This window comes from Sitophilus oryzae, unplaced genomic scaffold (genome assembly GCF_002938485.1).
Source record: "Sitophilus oryzae breed Bouriz unplaced genomic scaffold, Soryzae_2.0 scaffold_1297_pilon_pilon, whole genome shotgun sequence".
Taxonomy (NCBI): domain Eukaryota; kingdom Metazoa; phylum Arthropoda; class Insecta; order Coleoptera; family Curculionidae; genus Sitophilus; species Sitophilus oryzae.
The window spans coordinates 4,996,462-5,006,215 of NW_022145945.1; the positions used below are offsets into that span (position 1 = coordinate 4,996,462).

Sequence of the window (9,754 nt, forward strand, 5' to 3'; positions counted from 1 at the left end):
ACTAAAATGTTCAGTGTATTTTTACTTTTTTTTTATTTATTTTCAAACTTTTACTCTTAGAATAGTGTAGTTATTGTGTGTATTGTTTATTGTTTAATTTGACGATTTTTGTTCTCTTAATTTTTTTTGTTATGAAAAAATTTTTCTTAGGGGGGAGGTGTTATAATCCCGTCCTCATTTTAATCAAATTTGTAATATTAGTTTAGGAATGTCCCATCTCTAATAAAAACCTTCATACCTTTGAGGTCATAAACGACCCTACAATATAATTCTAATTGATAACTTTAACTATTACTGTTGGGAATTTTGATCATAAATTTATATAGCTTTCGCAGACGTCTGTCTATCTGAACAATGTAAGTTTAGGGCAGTGTCGTCCACTGCTCTGAATATTAGATTAAGGATATATAAATTGTACTGTACGCCTCTGGCATTTCTGTAGCTTAGATATTATTTAAGGAACTGCAAGACAGGCCCTCACACTCTTTTGCTGAAACCTTCTTTTGCTCAACACTCTTTTGCTTTTGCTCTTCAACTCTCTTTTTACTCTTCAACACGTTATTATTTTTCACAGTTTCCCTCAGGGTAACTATTGTAATTAGTTTATCATAATTAAAGTTAAGTTATATTAAAAAACAACAGTGTACATTAATTCCACACCCGAAAAGACCCTCAACAAGTTGGCCCTTCTGAAGAGGACCACAACAGTAGTAATTAATTTGTTATTCGATAAGTAGTTGTCATTATATAAGTTTAATCACCTTATACCTCCTATAACGGTAGGTTTTGAATTTTTCCTGATTGGTTTTTTATCTATCACATTTATCTATGTTAGATTAGGGACTGATAATTAGTCTTTTTACTTAAATCAAACCACTATATTCCTCAAAATACGTTTTATTCCGCTTAGAAATACGTGAACAGTTCGAAAATCGATCTTAACTGACTAAACTTATAAGAATGATGCAACATTCGCAATATTGCTCCAGCTTTGTTTTTCGAAGAAGGGCCACGCTGCGGCGGTCTCGGAGATCAGGTGTAAGCTGACGTAATTTAGAGAAGCCAGCTATCACGGCCTTCCTGACGTCGGGGTGTCCTCGCACCGTTTGCAGTTTGAACACATGACAGCGTGTAAACGTTGACAGCGGTACTCTGCAAATATTTTAGAACACTTACTGTTCAAAATATATTCGGGGAACAAATCAGAATTAATCTGAATTAAACTTGAAGACAAACTTTCCTTAACTGATTTTACTGGCAGTTACTTTTACAATATCAAAGCAAAACAAAAATTTCAAGGCTTGCCATATTAACCTCTGAGGGGTTAAGACTAAACAAAACTAGTTTAAGGATCCAACTTTCCAAAATAAAAGTAACTTAGCCACAATATAAATTCTTGACGTTTTACATAACCTAAGTTTATGTTCGTAAAACTATGCCTAAACCAGAGGTTTGGGACCTTGTACATGCCTGCCTAGCAGGGAGGTTTAAGTATAGCCTGATGAATCAGAAACCTTAAAATATAATCAATTTATGCCTGCCGCGCAGGGACCTTTAAGTATAACCTGTTGAATCAGAAACTTTAAAATAAAATCAATTTATGCCTGCCACGCAGGGACCTTTAAATATAAACTGTTGAATCAGAAACTTTAAAATAAAATCAGTGTATGCCTGCCACGCAGGGACCTTTAAGTATAACCTGTTAAATCAAAAACCTTAAAATAAAATCAGTGTATGCCTGCCACACAGGGACCTTTAAGTATAACCTGTTAAATCAGAAACCTTAAAATAAAATCAGTTTATGCCTGCCACGCAGGGACCTGTAAGTATAACCTGTTAAATCAGAAACCTTAAAATAAAATCAGTTTATGCCTGCCACGCAGGGACCTGTAAGTATAACCTGGCAAATCAGAAACCTTAAAATAAAATCAGTTTATGCCTGCCACGCAGGGACCTGTAGGTATAACCTGGTAAATCAGAAACCTTAAAATAAAATCAATTTATGCCTGCCACGCAGGGACCTTTAAGTATAGCCTGCTAAACAGGGACCTTTTAACACAGCCTGATACACAGGGACCTCTAATATAGCCTGCTAAACAGGGACCTTTAAATATAGCCTGTTAAACAACTACCTTTAAATATAGCCTGTTAGACAGGGACCTTTAAATATAGCCTGTCAAAACAGGGACCTTTAAATATAGCCTGTCAAAACGGACCTTTAAATATAGCCTGTCAAAACAGGGACCTTTAAATATAGCCTGTCAAAACAGGGACCTTTAAATATAGCCTGACGAGAACAATCATTGCATAGTGCTCGTTAGGCAGACAAGCCGTTATCTTAAACGGTCCTTTGTATCAAGGGCCTAATTTGCCTCCACTAAACTGGTTATTCTCTACTATAACTGCGTTACGATCATACATTTTTCATTTGAGTATGCTCGTCCACTCCTGACATTTACAGCAATGGTATTAAGGGTTGTTTTACCTGACTGATTATATCCAATTATTGTAATTTTACATTGCTTTCCCAGCGAATGCCTGTCGATTATCTAAGCCACAGATACAAAATACTCTATTTTTTTGCTACAGGCTTAGGTACAAGTTTGAGTTGTACAATATTTTCCTAAAATTGTTTTAATCAATTCTGATGGTAGGTACACCACCATATAAACATTTCAAGAATAAAGTCATTTACTTTAATTATTTTTGAAAAGAGATGTATTTCCTTTTCACACACTTAAAAACAAATCAAGTGGATATAAATTGATTCCCTAATTGTTATCATTTTGCATAAGCATTTTATTGGATATAGGTACCCAGAATGGTTCTTCAAAAGAAAACGTAAAATAAAATAACACATGCAGCTTGCGTATGTCTAAAATAAACAAACAAAAAAAATGCTTTGTCTTATAAAATACAGCTCGACCTGATAAGCTCCCAGCTCTGTCTGGACTTGCATTTTGTCTTTTTTTTAAAGTCTGTTTTCTATACTCGTAAATTCCGATGAATTCTAATAGTCTTATCTACTGCGTCTTTCTAAACACTTGCATTATTTGAATGCACTTGCCATCTGAAAATGGATGGCCTGATTCTATGAAATGATTAGCGTAATTTCATTTTCTTTTTTTTTACTCTTTTTCATTTACCCAACTCTAAAATGAGAATGTTGGCTGTGGACAATTGAAATTTACCACATCGTCAAAAGCCGCAACTAAAAGAAACTTTAGTACTTATGGATTTTTTCATCGGCCAAGAAGAAACATTTCTTTTATATAAAAGATGTTCTATGTTCTTTGAATCTACCTTCTAAATTTCTACCGGTCTGGCCTATACAACAGACATTGCATTCTGAACAGTTCAACTTATAAATTGATAGTGTTGTTTTCCTATATTTACATTAAAAAGTAAACCTGATATGGCCTAAGACGGTTCAAATGCTACCGCTGTACCATTTAACTTCTCATTATTTTATTTATTGCTTTTATTAAACCTAGTGTTTTGTCTTATTGTATTGTTTCTAATTCTTTAGTTCTGATAGCTTGACTTAGTGCGAGAGAACATGCTGAATGAACCATTGATTTGTACGCTGCTAATTTATGTTGTATTGAATGTTTAAAATTATGATAACATCTGTAAACATCAGCTTTCACAAGATATCAAATTCTAATTTCTCTAGTCTACTTTTAACATTGTTAGATCTTAGAAATTAATTTTATTATCTTAGTTAGTACTCAGTTTCATTCAGTTTCAGCTTCTCAGTTTCAGACTCATTCAACTGATATAAAAGAAGATAAAAACATGATCTACATGATCATACAAGATAATAAAATATCAAAATGTTATGATTTTGAAAAGTGTTTCAGCAAATTCAGACAGAAAACTTTCTGCAAGTAAATGTCTTAGCGGAGAACCTAAGCAAAATCCTTTTTGTTTGTCTATAAAAATATCTTCAAACACGAAACAATTTTCGTTCAAGTAGCTTCCAGAACTTAACTAAACGATAATTTCACATTTTTGCATGTTTTATTTTTTTTTGTAAGTTCTCATAATAAACGATAAATTTCTTTCCAGAAAGTAAATTCTAGTGTTAAAACATTTTTTAGCATTCGGTTCCAACTGTTCGAAGTAAAATTAGTTCGATTGCATCTTTAGATTATTTTAGTGATTTCAATACGCTTCATAACTTGGTAATGTACTATTTAACAATCTGTATAAACTGTCAAAACAATCTCGGGCAATATATGGGCATTTTAGCTTAACTACAAAGGAAACTGACTGCCACTATTTTCATTGAAATTTAAAATTAACTATAGCATTATTATTTTTCTTGTACAGATTAACTTTTATAACCCTTCTAAAAGTTTTCCACTTTTAAATGACAACTTATTAAATGAGAATAAAGAATTAAATTCAATTCTGAAATAAGTTTTGTCTGACAACTTATTAAATTACCAATTCTTACATTACCAGTAAGAACTAAATTAAATCGTTTGTAAGACCGTATGCCAAATGGTCTAATACTTAGCTTTTTTATATTGTCGAAGGCCACGGTCATAGTTGTTTACGAACGGCAACGGTGGTCCGCCGATCTTGCTGATATGTTGCTGATGCAGCGCATATCTGTCCTTAGGTAACAATGCATGAACTGTGGGGCCTTACAGTCGTCTGTCAGCTGAGAAACTTTCTCGGTCATGAGGTCTCCAACCATAAACAAATAAAAATAAAATAGTTTGATTAATAATATACTCAATATTACTAAAACTTTTTAATACTCAACTTTTGTTCAGAAGTAAACAAATCAGTTTGGCTGTGCTAGACATTAAAGTGCTGAGCTCGCTTATTCGGGCTATTTTCCAATCGTCCTTCAGCTTCTGCAATGGCCTTCTCCGGATTGACGACATCGGTGGCGGTGCGTCGCGTCGCCGCGGAAAATGCTAAGGAACCAATAATCTGGAACTTGATCCATGACGTAACACATCTGGTATGTGACCAACTCTCGAATGGATTATGTTTATCTTCTGCAGCGGCAAGCAGCGGGAAGCACCGTGATCCAAGTTGGTTTTCTTTGCTCAACAATAACAGTTGCCTGAGCTGTAGCCATCTCTCTCGGAAAAAGCGGTGATGAGGTCATCATAAACGTCCGGCGTTCGGCGACAGTATTGATTACTCTATGTTTTTAAACTCATGCTTGTTTAATAATCGTCATCTTATCGTTGACTCGGTCCGACTCGATCTTTAACTTCTTTGTATTTCGATGAATTTCGTCACGCATCGTAGTCTTTCAGCCATTCGTGAATTGCGTATACGCTGTTGTCTTGATTGTAGTTTCGTAGATTGCTCGTTTACAGGTTGAGTAACAAAATGAAGCTTGCGCACAAGATACATCTGCTACGATGAGGCGTTGGCTTCAAATACGACGATGACATCATCGCCATCTTTGTTTGTTTCGCTAAGTCAGCAATTTGTCGTTGTTGGATAGCGAATAAATTAATAAATGCTTCTTTTCGGTGTACTGTGACTGTACTGTACCTTTAGAATATTCAGAAATCGGCTCGATATTTGTTGATACATTTCCATTTGAATCTCATACACACTTCGACGGGGAACAATGTCTTCTCTTCATTGCAATGTTTTCATATTGAAGGCACTCACAAATTGTTTTATTGTTTATTTATCCTTTAACGATCACTAATACACAGGAGAAATTATTCTTCTGATAGATCAAAATCGGTATCGTCAGAAATTGGCACATTTCGTCATGTTACGCAATACTGTCTTAATGTTCAAAAACTTCACTTTTCACTACTTTTGGGCACACTGGGGCATAATCCCACTTCTGATGTTAGATTAGGGACAGATAATTAGTCTTTTTACTTAAATCAAACCACTATATTCCTTAAAATACGTTTTATTCCGCTTAGAAATACGTGAACAGTTCGAAAATCGATCTTAACTGACTAAACTTATAAGAATGATGCAACATTCGCAATATTGCTCCAGCTTTGTTTTTCGAGGAAGGGCCACGCTGCGGCGGTCTCGGAGATCAGGTGTCGTAAGCTGACGTAATTTAGAGAAGCCAGCTATCATCTATTAAAATCGAGATTAAAATAATAAACTTGCGTAACATGTTATACACGAGATAGAAAGTTTCAGAATCGATTAATACGCAATACGCTACGCAGTCAACTTATTCCTATGCGCGGATGAACGTCTTCAAGACTCTTCCATTCCCAGTGGAATCTACCTACGACAACAGGAAGAGGACGTCGGCCTACTCTCTCTCTCGCGTACACGATGCTCTGACGGGATAGCCGAGCGGCTGAGTGAGTACACACTGTTAGGGATTATTTTGGCGAGTCTGAATATATTTATAAAAATTTTTTTTTTTTTTTTTTTTTTTTAAATAAAAAAGTTATAATCCATACATATATAAAACCTTCAGAGAGGTTTTTTGTTCCTATCCATTCGCCGACGAAACCGCTTTACCAATATTGATTCTTTTTTAAATGAAGGTATATATGTGTAATTTGTTTATGAATTATTTCTTAATGTGCTTCAATGGACTATTTTGCTTTGTGTAAAACGATAAACTTACCTAAAAAATACCTATGAAACACTACACCCAATACTCCAGAAAAATATTTGTCATGGTCAGTGGTGTGTTCAGTTAGATTATATATTACGTTTTAGATATTTTAGAGTCGAGTTCATGCCGCCAGCTTTAGATACATAAATATTAGCACAAAGGTTCGTTTAACGACATTAGTGAATTAGCTACACAAAGCCATTTTAGGAAATTCATCCACTTATATATAGAGTGTTACGGCGAGATTAAGGGGCTCAGCTTTCATTAGGGTGAGTTACATGCTTCAGGACTGTGGGCACTACATCCACTTTTATTCTCGTTCTGGGGACATGCGTATGCCGCTCGTGGATTTTTCTGCTCTGACAAACATTGGAGGATAGGCCGCGCCTTGGGTGTACTACTGTTTACTCGGCCGATCTTGTCAATCTCTCGTATTCGACTACGGCTATGTACCCACTAAGGTTTTTCGGGTAAAGGAGGGGAGGAAGGGATAGAATCCAACATACCGCCAAACCAACAATGAAAATATTTTTCCATTTCAACAAAAAAAAAAAAAAAAAGGTTAAAATAAAAAAAAAAAAGTTGTAAATAAATGCTTTTAATGTTTGTAAAAGAAAGTAAGAGTGAAATTTATGAGTTAAATTTAGAGGAAATTTAGAAAAAAGCATTATTGGGGTTAATATGAGTGTATTTAATTAAATAACAGGTATTAAAATTCAACATTTAATTATAGTATAATAAAAAAATAAAAAAAAAAAAAAAAAAAAAATAATAGATTATGTTTTTTTTTGCGATTATGTTTTTTTTTAGAGAGTGAAATTCTTTAATTATGAGATTTGCAGTAAGGCAGTGGGCATATCTTTGTCACTGGTCTTTTAAGAATGCCTTATGCTGTTTTTAAAGTAACCACGCGTGTAACACGATCATGGCCAGGGTGAATCTCTAAGACTCTTCCAATTCTCCATTTGAGCGGAATAAGATTATAATCCTTTATTAAAACAACCGAGTTTATCTCTTCTATGTGAATAGTTAGAGTCCATTCCATTTAAGCTCTTTTGTAAAAGTGTTTAAAGGTATTCTTTAGACCATAGGCTCCAAAAGCTTTGGTTCAAGCGTGATATCAACTGACAGCGAGAGAGATGATTTAATTTCATCCCGGAAAGATCATCTTCCGGAGGGGCGTTTAACGGCTGTAGGGTTAAAAAATGTCCTTGAGTAAGAACTGACAAATCATTAGGATTAGAGCTTTGTGGACACAATGGGCGAGAATTAAGCACTGCTTCTATTTGAACCAGTAGCGTATAAAATTCCTCATACGTGAGCAATTGATCACCAATGACCTTTTTATAGGTGAGTTTTACAGACTTTTCCTGCTTCCCACAGGCCACCAAAATGAGGCGCGCTTGGAGGATTGAAGTGCCAGGAAATTTGTTCTTGCTCAGCTGCGGATTTTTGCATATAAATCAGTTCTCTAGAGCTCCGACAGTTTTCGTTCCACGAATCGAATAAATATGATTGATTCAGGCGACCTCTGACGAATAATGAATCGACGCAGTGCCACCCAGGGAAAGCTTCTCTGAGGGAAAAGTCGGAAACCAGTTCTAAGTGCAAAGCTTTCGTGGCCATGCACACAAATAAGCAAATCGGCTTACAGGACTTAGCACTCGTGCCACGATATCTTAATAAAGAGAATGGACCGCCATAGTCGCTTACAACTTCAGAGAAAGGTTTTACTTGAGAAAGTCTTACAGCAGGTCTCTCATTATCTCATTATCTCCCATAATAGGAGGCTGAAGCATTACTGGATTAGCCGAAGCATTTGAGGACATTTAAAGGGAACACTACACATTGTTTTTCACAAAACATGCCGCTTTGAGCGAGGGATCTATAGAGTTATGAGAGGACCGATTGCAACATAGAGTTATGAGATAGTTCATATGAGTAGGGTCAGTAAATTTGATTTATTGGGTAGAGTGCGGTGTTTGAGAAGAAATTTTAGAGAAGCAGTGCGCAGGCGCCACTAAACTCTAAGAATTCATTGGTGTCGAGAAGGGCAATTTCGTTAAGTATTTTTAGGTAGAGATTTGCAATTATTATAAGAGAGATTTCTAGCATATATTGTGATTTACACATTTAATAATACCTTCTAGGTTTCATTATTTCATTTCGAGAGAGGAGAGGTTTTACGATATTTAGAATGTCGAGTATTATAGAGAAAGCGTCTGCAAAACGTGACAATATATTTGGAAGAAGAACTTTTCAATGAGAGTATCAAACAATGAGGGCTGTGTAGTACATGTCAATATAACTTTTCGTTGCTCTTCTTCAGTTTCAGGAAAGTAAATTCAAGATGCTGCCTTATCAGATATGGCGGTTGGCCTATCCATGGATAGGTCCCGCACACCCATAAGGCATGTCGATAAACTCGCTAGGTTTGAAGGCCACGGAAGCTGGATCAGCGGGTGACGTTGGAGGACTACATGACCCAACAGAGGAGGTTAATTGTCTGCTGAATTTGGGAAAAATCGATTGCTTTACAAGGTGTTCCATTATATTGGTTCACTGTTTAAGCCAATGCAAAAAAACCAGTCAGTCGGCATGCATCGTACTAACAATAATAAGTTTATAGAAAGAAGTTCTAACGAATCAATACCTGTCAGATAGGCTTGCACAGATTCCAGCTGGAGTGAGATTTTTTGAGTGGAGCTACTTTGCCTTTAGCGCAGACAAAATTTGTTTTTAAAAATGTTTTAATATTTGTCTAAAAGCGTACACTTAAATAAATTACTGCACAATAGCCTTTTCACTAGCATCACAAAAACCATGTCCTTCCAGGGATAAATATTTGAAAGTGAGAAAATATCGAGGAACTGTGAGAGAGAAAATATAAGGTAATTCTTGAACGAGTTGATGCCAAGATGTAGCAATGTTATTGGGAGCAGGACATCCCAATTTATTACCTAGCTTCCACAATCTTGTATAATCATTTTTAAGTGAAGAGTGAGATCTCTAGTAGAGAGGAACTAACATGCCACAAGGATCGAATATGCTTGCGAGTTGTGAAAGAATATTGCGTTTGTTACAGATTTTGTTTGTCAAGGACAACGCTGGTAAATCAAAGAAAAATCATGTAGAGGGATTCCCAGTTTAGTCCTAGAGACTTTAGAG

At 35.6% G+C, this 9,754-nt stretch overlaps 1 protein-coding gene and 1 long non-coding RNA gene across 3 annotated transcripts in view; both read right to left on the reverse strand.

The window, feature by feature from the left end:
* The window catches only part of LOC115874628 (insulin-like receptor), a 327,686-nt gene that overhangs the window by 102,920 nt on the left and 215,012 nt on the right, over window positions 1-9,754 (reverse strand). The window lies entirely within an intron of this gene.
* Window positions 882-6,007, reverse strand: LOC115874641. Its single transcript, XR_004048877.1, has 2 exons — window positions 2,022-6,007; window positions 882-1,619 (listed from the first exon to the last, which is right to left on the reverse strand). It is a non-coding gene; the product is annotated as an uncharacterized LOC115874641 (long non-coding RNA).